Source organism: Apodemus sylvaticus, chromosome 8 (assembly GCF_947179515.1).
Source record: "Apodemus sylvaticus chromosome 8, mApoSyl1.1, whole genome shotgun sequence".
In the NCBI taxonomy this organism is placed as follows: domain Eukaryota; kingdom Metazoa; phylum Chordata; class Mammalia; order Rodentia; family Muridae; genus Apodemus; species Apodemus sylvaticus.
Window position 1 is genome coordinate 97,887,455 of NC_067479.1, and position 12,928 is coordinate 97,900,382.

The 12,928-nt window shown below is 43.9% G+C and overlaps 1 protein-coding gene and 1 non-coding gene across 6 annotated transcripts in view; one reads left to right on the forward strand and one right to left on the reverse strand.

The window, feature by feature from the left end:
* The window catches only part of LOC127690621 (protein polybromo-1-like), a 131,136-nt gene that overhangs the window by 83,865 nt on the left and 34,343 nt on the right, over window positions 1–12,928 (reverse strand). The window lies entirely within an intron of this gene.
* On the forward strand, window positions 4,012–4,143 carry LOC127691754 (small nucleolar RNA SNORA17). Its single transcript, XR_007979348.1, has one exon. It is a non-coding gene; the product is annotated as a small nucleolar RNA SNORA17 (small nucleolar RNA).

The window sequence follows — 12,928 nt, forward strand, 5'->3', positions numbered from 1 at the left end:
GCCACATAAGGATTGTCTTCCTGGAAATTGAATACTTGGCAAGAAGTAAAGAAGGGAAATCAATTTGTGGTCAGCCGTTCAGTGTTACCTGAACTGTGTGCTTTACACGATTCTAGGTTGAGACTGGTCAGGTAAAGTGTCAAGATGTACTTTGAACAACTAAAGGATGACTCAATACTTGTCAGGTAGACAGGGCAGGAAAGAACATTGCATTCTGGGAAAAAGAAATGCAAACATCGGAAGGGACTGGTCTGTCCTGGACATGCTAAAGGAATGATGTCTTAGAGCCCACAGAGATGAGAGTCAGAGATAAAGACAGAGGTGTTGGGGACAAACCAGAGGCGATTCGAGGTGCTACAGGGTGAGAAGCTCAGAGGGTCCCCATGGATGGCAGGGTGCCCTTGGAGGGAGAGATATAGGCAACAGTTATGACAACCCTGCAGCAGAAAGGCTGAAACAATTGTCATGCGAACAGCCTAACAGTTTGTGGGCCCGAGTCAATTACATAGGAGGCTGGTCCTAATCACCATCCCCATAGAAAATATTTAGAATGTGTTATGGTACCCCAAACCTGTGCACTTCTGCCCACTTAGTGAAGAGCAGGCCCTGACAGCCATTGCTCCTACCAAGACCTTAAGTGTCTGAAATTCATCCAGAGCCTAAGCCTGAGGCTCCAGGCCACTGCATGGCTTCTCTGTGACGTGAGGTCAAAGTGGGCCCTGTCTGACGCCTCAGTGGTCTGTGTTTGCCCTTATATCTCTGCCAGAGCATTCCTGGCTCTGGATCTGGCCTTTAGCTACCATCTGATGGAATACCAAGACCACCCCCTTGGTTATTAGCACGTGCACATCTGTGTGATATGCTGTGAGCTAGACTCCTGTCAGTGTCTCAGTCCTCAATTCCCTGGGTGTCTGATACTCGCTTTTGAATGGACGCAGTCCACTTAGTCTGCCTAGACCCTTCAATAACTCCCTAGGCCCCAACTTTGTAGCCACATTTCCCTCTCAAAATTTCAGTAACTCCTCTGTTCCCAGAATGCCTTGCTTCTAGAGCACATTATTTGGCCACAGTGAATCATCACCTCCCACAGTTCCTCTTGGCTCTGCTGTCTTTGGCTCCTGGCCACTAAGCTTCTCATCCTGAACTCTTTCCTATCCTCTGCCATAAGTTGGTCCTAAGGGCACAAGGAGAGGGCCTCCTGCAGGTATTGAGGTCACCCTCCCCCTGCCTTCTGATGTGACCGTGATGACCCATCAAGTCTCCCTTTGTCCACAGCCAGCAAGGGCCCACTGCTAGCTACAAGCCTGGTTAAAGCCACAGCCTGCTGGCCAGGAGACATGCTCACACAGTGCTGGCCAGGAGACATGTTCACACAGTGCTCTCTGGCGGCTTTGACCAGAAGAAAGGCTAAGTGGATTAGCTCTGACTCCCACCTGCCTTTTCAGAGAGGAACTGGAGGGAAAACCCTTGTCCTCCTCAGCACAGACTTGGGATAGGTATATGCTGTCCTGCACCCCAGGTTCCTAGAGTGGGGTGCCTTATAGTTGAGAAATCCATGTCTCCAATAAGATTTCAAAACCTCCTCACTGTACTGCAGTGACCCTCGTGGGTCAGTGTTGACCTTCTTGCCCGCCCTGTCCCCTAAGAAGTGGCCTGTCCTTACCACCTGGTTAAATAAACTAAAGCACTTCTACAATAAATCACACACTATGGTTTTTTTTTTTTGAGGGGGGGGTTTGAGACAGGGATTCTCAACCTTGACTGTCCTGGAACTAACTCAGTCTGTAGACCAGGCTGGTCTTGAGCTCATAGGGATCTACTTGCCTCTGTCTTACAAGTGCTGGGATTATAGGCATGTGCCACCACCGCCCAGCTACAGTAGACTATCTTTAATCTTGGGCTAGAAAAGTATTCTTAGGCAAGACAGAGAAGTAGTAACTCCAATAGAAAAATGATAAATTAGACTCCAGAATTTTCAACTTTATCAGTAAGAAAATCAAGCAACAAATAAAAGACAAGAAAAATTAAATATCTATAAATACATACATATATATATACATATATATATATATATACATATATATATATGACATGTTTCCAGAATATTTAAAAATTCCCATAGTTCCACAATAAAGGGCCTAATTTAAAGCATGAACTACACAAAGAAATATCTATGGATAGCACCACAAAATGTGTGTGCATTTAAAACCTTCACTAAGACACGTGTCTCATACTACTAATAAGAAAATAAAATAATGTACACATTTGCAAAAAGTATTTGGTTGCTTCTTATAGCTTTTCTGTGGGATCCACCAATCTTGTGGAATAGATATGTGCTGTCCTGTACCCTAGGTTTCTAGAGTTGGGTGCCTTAGAGTTGAGAAATCCATTTCTCCAATAAGATTTCAAATACTTTCCTGAAAATAAATAAATAAATAAATAAATAAATAAATAAATAAATAAATCTTTGAAAAAAATCAAATACCTTTCTGTGGAATCCGCCAATCCCACTCTTGAGATTTTAATCTGAAAGAAATGAAAATATAACGTTTTTTGAAAAACTTAGATGGTGATATTTAAAGAAAAGTATTCATAAAAGATAAAAACCAGAAAGAATTCCAATAGCTATTTACAAGGGGATGAATAAACAAACTGGAGTGTGTTCATACAATAACTGACAAGTAATAAAAAGTGAATAAACTTTACAGACTGAACATGGGAGGAATTCAAGCATTCCAAGCAGAAGATGTCAGATATAAAGGAAAATATGGTAGTCAATCCCATTTATACAAAATCAACCTAAGGTGAATGAAATGAGACTAGCATTTGCCTTGGGGAAAGAGTAGGAGTCAGCTGAGAAGACATTAATATTCTCTCGAAAGTACTAGAGTCGTTCCAAATCTTAAAACAGGCAGGCAACAGGAGTGTGGTATAGGAAACTTTAGGTTTATGGATTCAGTTATATGCAGATTATCCAACCATAAAAGTAAAGCTGCTGTGAACATATGCACGCAGACCATGCAGAGTTTTGTGAGGATAAATGCCCAGGGAGTGGGGTTTCTGAACAATACTCTGTTTCTATATACGTTCCTAAGGGTCTTCTTTTCATTGGGATTCCATTGAATCTGTAGGACAGTTTGGGAGACAATCATCTTGTCGGGAAGTGCTCCAAACCCGAGGACAGAAGGTGTCTTTTCATTTCCTCAAGTCTTCTTTAATTTCTATCCATGATGCCTACTTGATCTTCAGTATACAGGTCTTGCAATTTTTTTTTTTTTGTTAAATTTATACTTAAGTATGTTTCCAGTTCTAAATCCTGTTTATATTTAAATTAAGATATACATTGCTATTTTATAGAAATACAGTCTATTCATTTTGAAATTGTTATTTATGTCCATATATGGCACAAATTCTTGTGTGTGCAGGTGCATTGTGTGTGCATCTGTGTGTAGCCCATATGTTGACCTCAAGGTCTTTCTCACCCAGTATCCACCCTGATTTTTAATACTGAACACAGTGCTCGCCAATTCAACTAGACTGGATGGCCAGCAATCCCAGGGTTCCTTCTGTCTCTGCCTCCCCAGCGCTAGATTATAGACTTTTATGCTAGGGATCAAACTCAGACCCTTAAAGACATCTTCTATCTCCTCAGCTGCAAGACACCATCAATTTCTAATGCTGACCTTGCATCCACAGACTTGTTGCACTCAGCGTGAATGGCTATTATGAATTCCTGTGTGCGGGCACACATCACTATACCTGGTGCTACTTTCCTATTGTTGCCTTGTATTTTACAGGAAAACATTTTAACTTAGACAAATAGTATCCATCTAACATTATGTTAATGATGTAAGAGATGTTCCAATATTGCTCTGATACCTTCCCCTTCCTTTCTGTTGATGATGTCAACAAATTACATCTTTATGCATCAGCAACACTTTAGAGTTCTTATTTAAGAAGTTGTCTTCTGAATCAGACAATATAAAATGAGTTCTAGGCATACATTAGACCCTTTCCCCTAGAGGCCTGGCTGGTGTGGCTGCTGTGTCCCATGCCCATCAGTAGGGGGCAGAGAGGAGAAAGTTTATAGCTAAACTCAGTGTTCTGACCTATAAACATCTGAATGATTAGTCATCTAACATTCCCTGACAAAACCAAGCCTGAGATGACCACCAGTCCAGCCTGGCACCAGGATGCCCAGACACGGAGCTAGCCTGAGACAACCAGCCATCTGGTATTGCACCGACCCTGATGGGATCCCAGGTCAGGGGAGAAGCTGGAGACTAGAAAACTCCACCTGGGTCCTTGGACCCTGGGCAGGAGTGAACTCAAGACAGATGACTCCTCATGGGAGTCCTCAGACAGGCCAGGGGCAAGGAGCAAGCCCAAACGACCACCAGTCTGGCACCATGGGGCCTGGACAGGGACCTAGCCTGAGATGACCACCAGTCCAGGGCAGCACAGGCCTAGTGGAGCAGACCATGCCCAAATGACCCTTGCCCACTGCCATAATGTACGGGTGGGACATGGCTCTCCGTAAGACCATCCCAGACACTCAGAGACCCTGGGCCAGCAATACTAAGAGGAACAAATAAGTAGTGGAGAAATGGGAATGAAATAGAAACAGAAGAATGGAGGGACAATGCAGAGAGGCAGAATTGGAGGGAAGTGGGGAACAGACTGGTGTGAGCAGCCAGCAATGCTGCTGACTGGGACCATGGAAGGGTTCTCACCACAGGGGGTCCTCATCCAGATCCTGAGGCAGCAGGAATCTGTTACCACCAAAGGCTGGTGTTAATGTCGGAGGTCTGTGCAGATCTGGCCCCATCCTTTACCTGGGCATCCTGGGAGAGCAAAAGGGCTGACACCACCCTTAGCCAGCTGCAGTACTCCAGAGACACCCCAGTATTTCGAGAGTTGTGGGTTAGAGGCCCGAAAGGTGTGAGCATGGGACAGCTGGTCTCACCAGTTGTCTACAGTGACAGGGGCATGGAGAGATGCCCTCCCCTCAGCCCTTACCACCTATAGTAGGCAGGGGAGTTATCCCTCCCTGTCCCTCACCTACTGTAGCACTCAGGAGAGCTGGCCCTGCACTTGGTCTGGGCACATTGTAGAGCTAGCCCTGGTTGTGGGGGTTGTGAGTGAACCGGCCCTGAGGGTATGACACAGGAGATAGGCCCGGCCTCTTGTCTGCTATGTGGTGGAGCTGCTGAGGAGAGATACTCCCCACCACCTGCTGGTGAATTCATTCATAATTGGTGTCTAGACAGTTCTCTTTTTTGTTCAAGGATGGTTTTCTAGGCATAGAATTCTTGGGCGATGTCTTTTTCTCTTTCCTGCCTTGACTATATGGCCCCTTTGCTTTCTGTCCTCCAAGGTTTTCATCAAGAAGCTGTAGTTGGTCGTATTAAAGTGCTCTTGGACATAGTAGCTTATTCTTCTATATGCTGCCTTCAAGATTCTCTCTGGCTTTCACAGTTTGGGTTCTGCTATATATTTGGGAGTTTATTTTTAATCAACTAAGTGAGTGTTTACAGGATTTCTTGAATATATAAATCAATGTTTTGTGTCGAATGTGGGATATTGATGGTGAGCGTCTCTTCAAACATCCTTCGAGCTGCTGTTTAGCCTGTGCTCAGATCTCTGAAACTGTTGGCTTTCCTCGCTCTCCTTCCTGCTCCTTATGCTGACTTCAACTCACAGACCATTTCCTGTGTGCATTCTGAAATGCCATGCAACTTTTGACTTTTGACTTTTTGCTTTTTGACCTCAGACTTGAATTTGATCTTCTCTTTCGCATCATGTCTTGTCACTGAGATCTGTTTTTTGCTTAGAAAGTATTTGCCGTCCTGGGCTTTGAGACTTTGAATGTGTTTTCTTTCGTTCTTTTCCTGTGCTTATGGAGGGTGATCTAAAGCCTTTGATAGCATGCCCAGTGTCTAGGCTTTCTCAGGGACAATACACACTGACCAATTATCATATTCATATTTTTCCTCTGAAAATGGGTCATACTCTCCTGGGTTTTTTGTTTGTTTGTTTTGTTTTGCACTTCTCATTATTTTTTATTGAACAGTAGATGCTTCAAGTAAAATAAAAGTGACATCTCTAAAAATAAGATATGATCCTTCTCTAGGATTCATTGTTATTGCTGTTGTTGCTGCTAGTGATACATTTTGATTGTTTTGTTTAGTGATTTTCCTGAGCCACTTAATATTTGTCTAATTAGCTTGTTATAGTATATCTAATAATAACCTAAGCCTTTGTTATATGCAGTCATAGAAATGGTTCCTCCTCTTAATGGTCAGCAAATGCTTGCACATTGTTGTCTTTAGATCCCTCAGGTTAGTGACCAGCTAAAGACTGCACAGAGGCAGCTTTAGATCCTCTGTGCCCCTAAGTCCATTCTTTGCTCAGAAAGTTTTGTGTATTGGGTCATACATTCAATGTTCCAGCAAGCACCTACCATTGCCTGTAAATTAATCGGAGGTTAGCCCCTTGCTGACCCTCTACCTTGCCAGGAATGTTAGAGATTTTCAAGGGCATGGACAGCTCTTGTTCTCCAATGTATCCTTTTAAAACTTTGACACGTCTCTTATTAGATCCAACTCATCCTTGCCAGCAGCTGCAGTGTTAAACAAGTTCCATGAGTTGGTTTTCTGTGTTTTGTTCATTTATTGTAGTTGTTTTTTATTGGGAGTCGGGGTGTTTGGTTGGGTGGTTGGGTAGTTGGTTGGGTGGTTGGGTGGTTGCGTGGTTAGGTGTTTGGTTGGGTGGGTGGTTGGGTGGTTGGGTGGTTGGGTGGTTGGGTGGTTTTGTGGGTGGTTGATTGTCTGGTTGTTTAGTTGGATGGTTTGTTGGTTTTTCTACCACTGAATTACACAAATGCCCTCGGGATATTTGTGCTCTCATAAATTAATGTCTGAACCACACTAAATGGGAAAATCTTCTGGAATGGAGGTCTTCTGGAGAACAGCAGTGCAGTTCACAGGGTCAAACCCCAAGTGGGAATTCACAGGGAGCATGAGCCTGTCCTGTCTACACCAGAGGTCTCAAGCCTTCTGCTGTCCTCAGCTGCCCTGGGAAGCCGGCTGCTTTCAAGTGTTCCATGGAGCTGGGGAGTAGAAGGTAGGAACGAGCAGAGATCTGGTGCCTTCTTCTAGCCTGCAGTCATACATGCAGGCAGAAAGCTGTATACATAATAAATAAATCTTTTTTTAAAAAATGAAATCACTAAATTTGTAAGCTAATGGATGGACCTAGAAAAGATTATACTGAGTGAAGCAACCCAAACCCAGAAAGGCAAACCCTGCGCGTTTTTTCTCATCTGCGGCTTCTAGCTCCAATTCCTCAAATATGAGTACACAGCATAAAGTAATTGCAGAAGCCAGGAAGATATAAAGGGACCATGGGTGGGGTGATTAGAGGGGGAAACGGCAGGACACTGGTGACATGAAATGAAAAAGGAAAAATGGGGGTGGGGCTCCATCGGGAGAGGACAGAGGGAAGTTAACACACTTAAGGACCACAGGGTTAAATAACACCAAGGCCGTTGGATAAAGTCTCATGAAATCATTATTTTATATCAACCTAAAATCATCCACAGTACATATAAGTGGATGAATATCTATACACATACAGTTTAAAGCAAATTAACTCACTTAGGGGGACAGCGCTACCCACCAGAACCACAGACTCATAAAAACCCCAATACCAGTGGTTGGTCAAGGTCGTCTAAGTGACTCCCCAAACAATACAGATTATCACTGCGGCATGTGGTTGCCTCTCAGCGGTTGGAGATGGCTCCTGATGCTGAAGACATCACATACTCAGGACACGAGACAAGGATGAGTCGAGCTGGACCTGACCTGAAAGCCTCCATCCTGCAGTCTAGCCTATGAGAAAGCACTATTCGAGCTGCCAAGCGGGGAGGAAAACGCAATTAATCGGTCCTACCCAGCTGCACAGCCATGGCCAGCACAGGAAGACATCCATAAAGATGCAGTAAGGAACACTCGCGTGCTGGGGCAACCAATGGCTGCCTAGTGGGACTTCTAAAAATAGCTTCATTCATTTTAATATTTCACATGTACTGGCGTTTGCCTACATGTATATCTGTGTGTCATGTGCATGGCTAAGACCCTCGGAGGCTAGAAGAGGACATCAGATCCCCAGGAACTGGATTGACTGGATGTTTGTAAACTGATATGGGATGCTGAGAATTGACCCTGGGCTCTCTTGACAATTCTCTTAACAACTGAACCATCTTTACAGCTGCCTGCTTTTTTTGTGGGAGAACAGGATCTCAATTTGTAGCCTCAATTATCCTTGGAACTTGCTATGTTGGCTGGACTGGCCTTTAACTCACAAAAACCCTTCTTGCCTCCGCCTCCTGGGTTTTGAGCTTACTAACATGAGCCACCAATCCCAGCTACCTACTTATATTTTGGCGGGTCACTGTTGCCGATCTTAGTATGTTATGATGTGTGCTAAGATGTCTTTTAACACATGCCAACTGTCACACTCCTAAAGCCACGAGGGACTTGGCTGGTTAAATACAGCGTTCTTCTTTCCCTCTAAGCCCTGTAAGGCCACAGCATCCTTCTAGACCCCATTTTAAAAGGAGCTTCTAGTTATCTGCTGAAGCTGACCTAAACATACAGTTCATGAAGTAAGTGAGAAGGTTTGACTGTGGTGCAAATATAATTCATCAAATCTCAGATAAAGATTCTTTAGTAGTCCTAGAATTTGGAAGTGAGTGTAAACTCTAGAACAGTTTAGAAAGTCCCGGCCAAACCATGTGGCCTTTATCTAAAGCACATTTACATTTTTATAAACCATGCTGGTTAAACTTACTAGAGATTTGTTGTGTATGTTGTTAAAATCCTGACACCTGATTTTCTAGCAGATTCTACTATAGTAGTTGTTACCAATAAGCATTCTGAGGGGTCTCATACTGTATGGATTTGTGGATAAATCAGTGTTTGGAAGTGTCCAGAACCTCCACGACTTGGACCTCCATTCACCACTCATCAGCAATTTCCCAGAGTACCACAGACCCTGGGACCAAAAGATCCTGTCCCCTTAAGCCCTGGTTACACTCCATTGTACATGGCCGCTGTGAGGGTCAGTAGCACAGCTAGGCAGCTGGGGGAAGCTTGTCCTACAAACCCCAGGGAGCCTTTGGCCAAGAAGGAGGAGTGGTTGGAGCAACTGAAGGAAGGCTGCAAAGGATGAACAAAATGATGCTCTAATCGCTCTCTAATCCAATTCCGGGTTTCCACGGGTATGCAGTCGCTGCTTACAAATGGAGTCCAGGCACAAAATTAAATTATCAGCTAAGCAGGCTCTAGAAGCACAAAGCATCTCATCCTCCACAATGTGATTAAGGGCTATGTGTGTAAGGAAGACCTCCAAGGCTGTGGACCTGAAGGACGATCTTCTCTGGCCAGAGCATGAGGGGAAACATTCCATTGCAACATCCTGATCAGCTCCAAAAGCTTGAGAGCGCTGTCTGTCTGTCCTTCTGTCTGTCTGTCTACCTATCTTATCTATCCTTCTGTCCTCTGTCTCTGTCTGTCTCTCCATCTCTGTCTCTTTCTGTGTCTCTCTTTCTCTGTCTCTGTCTCTCTCTATCTCTGTCTCTCTCTCTTTCTCTGGTGTGTGAATAAATGAATATATGTATATACACTCACATGTGATGTGTGCATTATCAAGCTCTCTGTCTCTGCCTCTGCCTCTGTCCCTGTGTGCTGTGTGTGTGAATGCATGTGAATACACTCACATGTAATGTGTGCATTATCAGCTAATAGAGGGCAGATAAAAGATTAATCTATCTCTACCTTCACTCATCGAATGCTTTATGTTTCCTTCATTTTAAAGAAATAGATTTGGAGCCAGCAAAATAGTCCATCACATAAAGCCCTTTGCCACCAAGTCAGACCCTGAGTGTGATCCCTAGTGCCCACAGGGTAGAAGAAGATAACTGACTCCCCATGACTTGCCCTCTGACCTGCACAGGTATGCCATGGCACACACAGACATTCACAATAAATACATGAAAAAAAGGGTTGGAATTATGTTACTTTTAAAATGTCACTTCTTTTTCTTTAAAAAAAAAAACTTGGTTTCTTTTATTTTTTATTTTTATTAGAGATTTTTCTTTATTTATATTTCAAATGTTATCATCTTTCCTCGTTTCCCCTCTGAAAACCCCCTATACTACCCCCCTCCCTCTGTTCACCAACCCACCCACTCCTGCTTCCCTATCCTGGCATTTCCCTACACTGGGGCATCGAGCCTTCACAGGACCAAGGGCCTCTCCTCTCATTGATGTCTGACAAGGACATCCTCTGCTACATATGTGGGTGGAGCCATGGGTCCCTCCATGTGTACTCTTTGGTTGGTGGTTTAGTCCCTGGGAACTCTGGAGGTACTGGGTGGTTCATATTGTTTTTCTTCATGTGGGGCTGCAAACCCCTTCAGCTCTTTGGGTCCTTTCTCTAGTTCCTCCATTGGGGGCCTTGTGCCCAGTACATTGGTTGTCTAAGAGCATCCACTTCTGCATTTGTCAGGAACTGGCAGAGCCTCTCAGGAGACAGTTGTATCAGGCTCCTGTCAGCAAGCACTTGTTGGCATCCACAATAATGTCTGTGTTTGGTAACTGTATATGGGATGGATCCCCAGGTGTGGCAGTCTCTAAATGGCCTTTCTTTTAATCTCTGATCCACACTTGGTCTCCGGATCTCCTCCCATGGGTATTTTGATCCCCCTTCTAAGAAGGACCGAAGTATCCACACTTTGGTTTTCCTTCTTCTTGAGCTTCATGTGAATTGTATCTTGTGTATTCCAAGCTTCTGGGCTAATATCCACTTATCAGTGAGTACATACAATGTGTGTTCTTTTGTGATTGTGTTACCTCACTCAGGATATTTTCTAGTTCCATCAATTTGCCTAAGAATTTTATGAATTCATTGTTTTTAATAGCTGAGTAGTACTCCACTGTATAAATGTACCACATTCTCTATATCCATTCCTCTGTTGAGGGGCATCTGGGTTCTTTGCAGCTTCTGATTATCATGAATATGGCTGCTACAAACATTTTGGAACATGTGTCCTTATTACATGTTGGAGCGTCTTCTGGGTATATGCTCAGGAGTGGTATAGCTGGGTCCTCAGGTAGTACTATGTCCAATTTTTCAGAGGAACCGCCAAACTGATTTCCAGAGTGGTTGTACCAGCTTGCAATCCCACCAGCAATGGAGGAGTGTTCCTCTTTCTCCACATCCTCACCAGCATCTTCTGTCACCTGAGTTTCTTATCTTAGCCATTCTGACTGATGTGAGGTGAAATCTCAGGGTTGTTTTGATTTGCATTTCCCTGATGATTAAGAATGTTGAACATTTCTTTAGATGCTTCTCAGCCATTCGGTATTCCTCTGTTACAGTGACAGGCAGGTAGATCAATGGAATAGAATTGAAGACCCAGAAATAAACCCACACACCTATGGTCACTTGATCTTTGACAAAGGGGCTAAAAAAATCCAGTGGGGGAAAAGGCAACATTTTAAACAAATGATGCTGGATCTACTGGAGGTCAACACGTAGAAAAATGCAAGTCAACCCATTTTTTTTTTTACAGGGAGATAAGAATGGATCACTTTGCATTCTTCAACAATTTGACTGTCAGTTGAACCAGCAACATAAAAACATCCAGTGAGAAAAAGACAGCATTTTCAACAAATGGTGCTGGTTCAACTAGTGGTTAGCTTATAGAAGAATGCAAATCGATCCATTCTTATCTCCTTGTACAAAACTCAAGTCCAAGTGGATCAAGGACCGCCACATAGCACCAAATACACTGAAACTAACTAGAAAAGAAACTGGGGAAGAACCTTGAGCACTTGGGCACAGGGGAAATTTTCCTGAGCAGAACACAAATACCTTATGTTCTAAGATCAAGAATTAACAAATGGGACCTCATAAAATTGCAAAGCTTCGTTAAGGCAAAGAGCACTGTCAATAGGACTAAACAGCAACCAACAGATTGGAAAAAGATCTTTACCAATCCTACATCTGATAGAGGGCTAATATCCAATATATACAAAGAACTCAAGAAATTAGACTTTAGAGAACCAAATAACGCTGCTAAAAAGGGGGTACAGAGCTAAACAAAATCTTATTTCTTAATCAGCATTTTATAAAAAGGCAGGTCCTACCTGAGCCCTTCACAGAAAAGGCAGGTGTGATAGTTTTATGTCAACTTGGCATGAACTAAATTCATCTGAGAGGAAGGAACCTCAAATTAAAAAAAAAAAAAAAAAAACTCATGTGAGATTTGACAGTTCACAAGCATAAAGGGCATTTTCATTGTTAGTCATTGATGGGGGAAGGCCAAGCCCACTGTGGGCGGGGCCATCCCTGGTCTGCTGGTCCTGGGTTCTGTAAGAGAGCAGGCTGAGCAAGCCATGAGGAGCAAGCCAGTAAGCAGCACCCTCCATGGCCTCTGCATCAGCTCCTGCCTCCAGGTTCCTGGCCTGCGAAGTCCCTGCCTCACTGCTTTTGATGATGAACTGTTAGAATGGAACAGTGAGTTAAATAAACCCTTTCCTCCCCAAATTGTGTTTGGCCATGGCAGTGGCAACCTTAATGACACCAGGGAAGGCCTCGCACGTTGGGGAAGTGGACAGAACACTTGACTCTGCCAGTGATTCCCTTTGAAGGATGAGCCCAGACAGCTCAGCTCCTGGCCTGCATGTGATACCTTCAGGTGCTCCACTGGGGCCACACACACATCACCATGGCTTCTGCTCTGCTCTACACAGTCCCCACAGCTTATAGTGAGGCAGACAAGGTGGAGAGGACCACGCCACCCACTCTGCAGTAAGCGTGGGAGTATATTCTTCTTGGGCATCATTGCTTTGACCTAAACA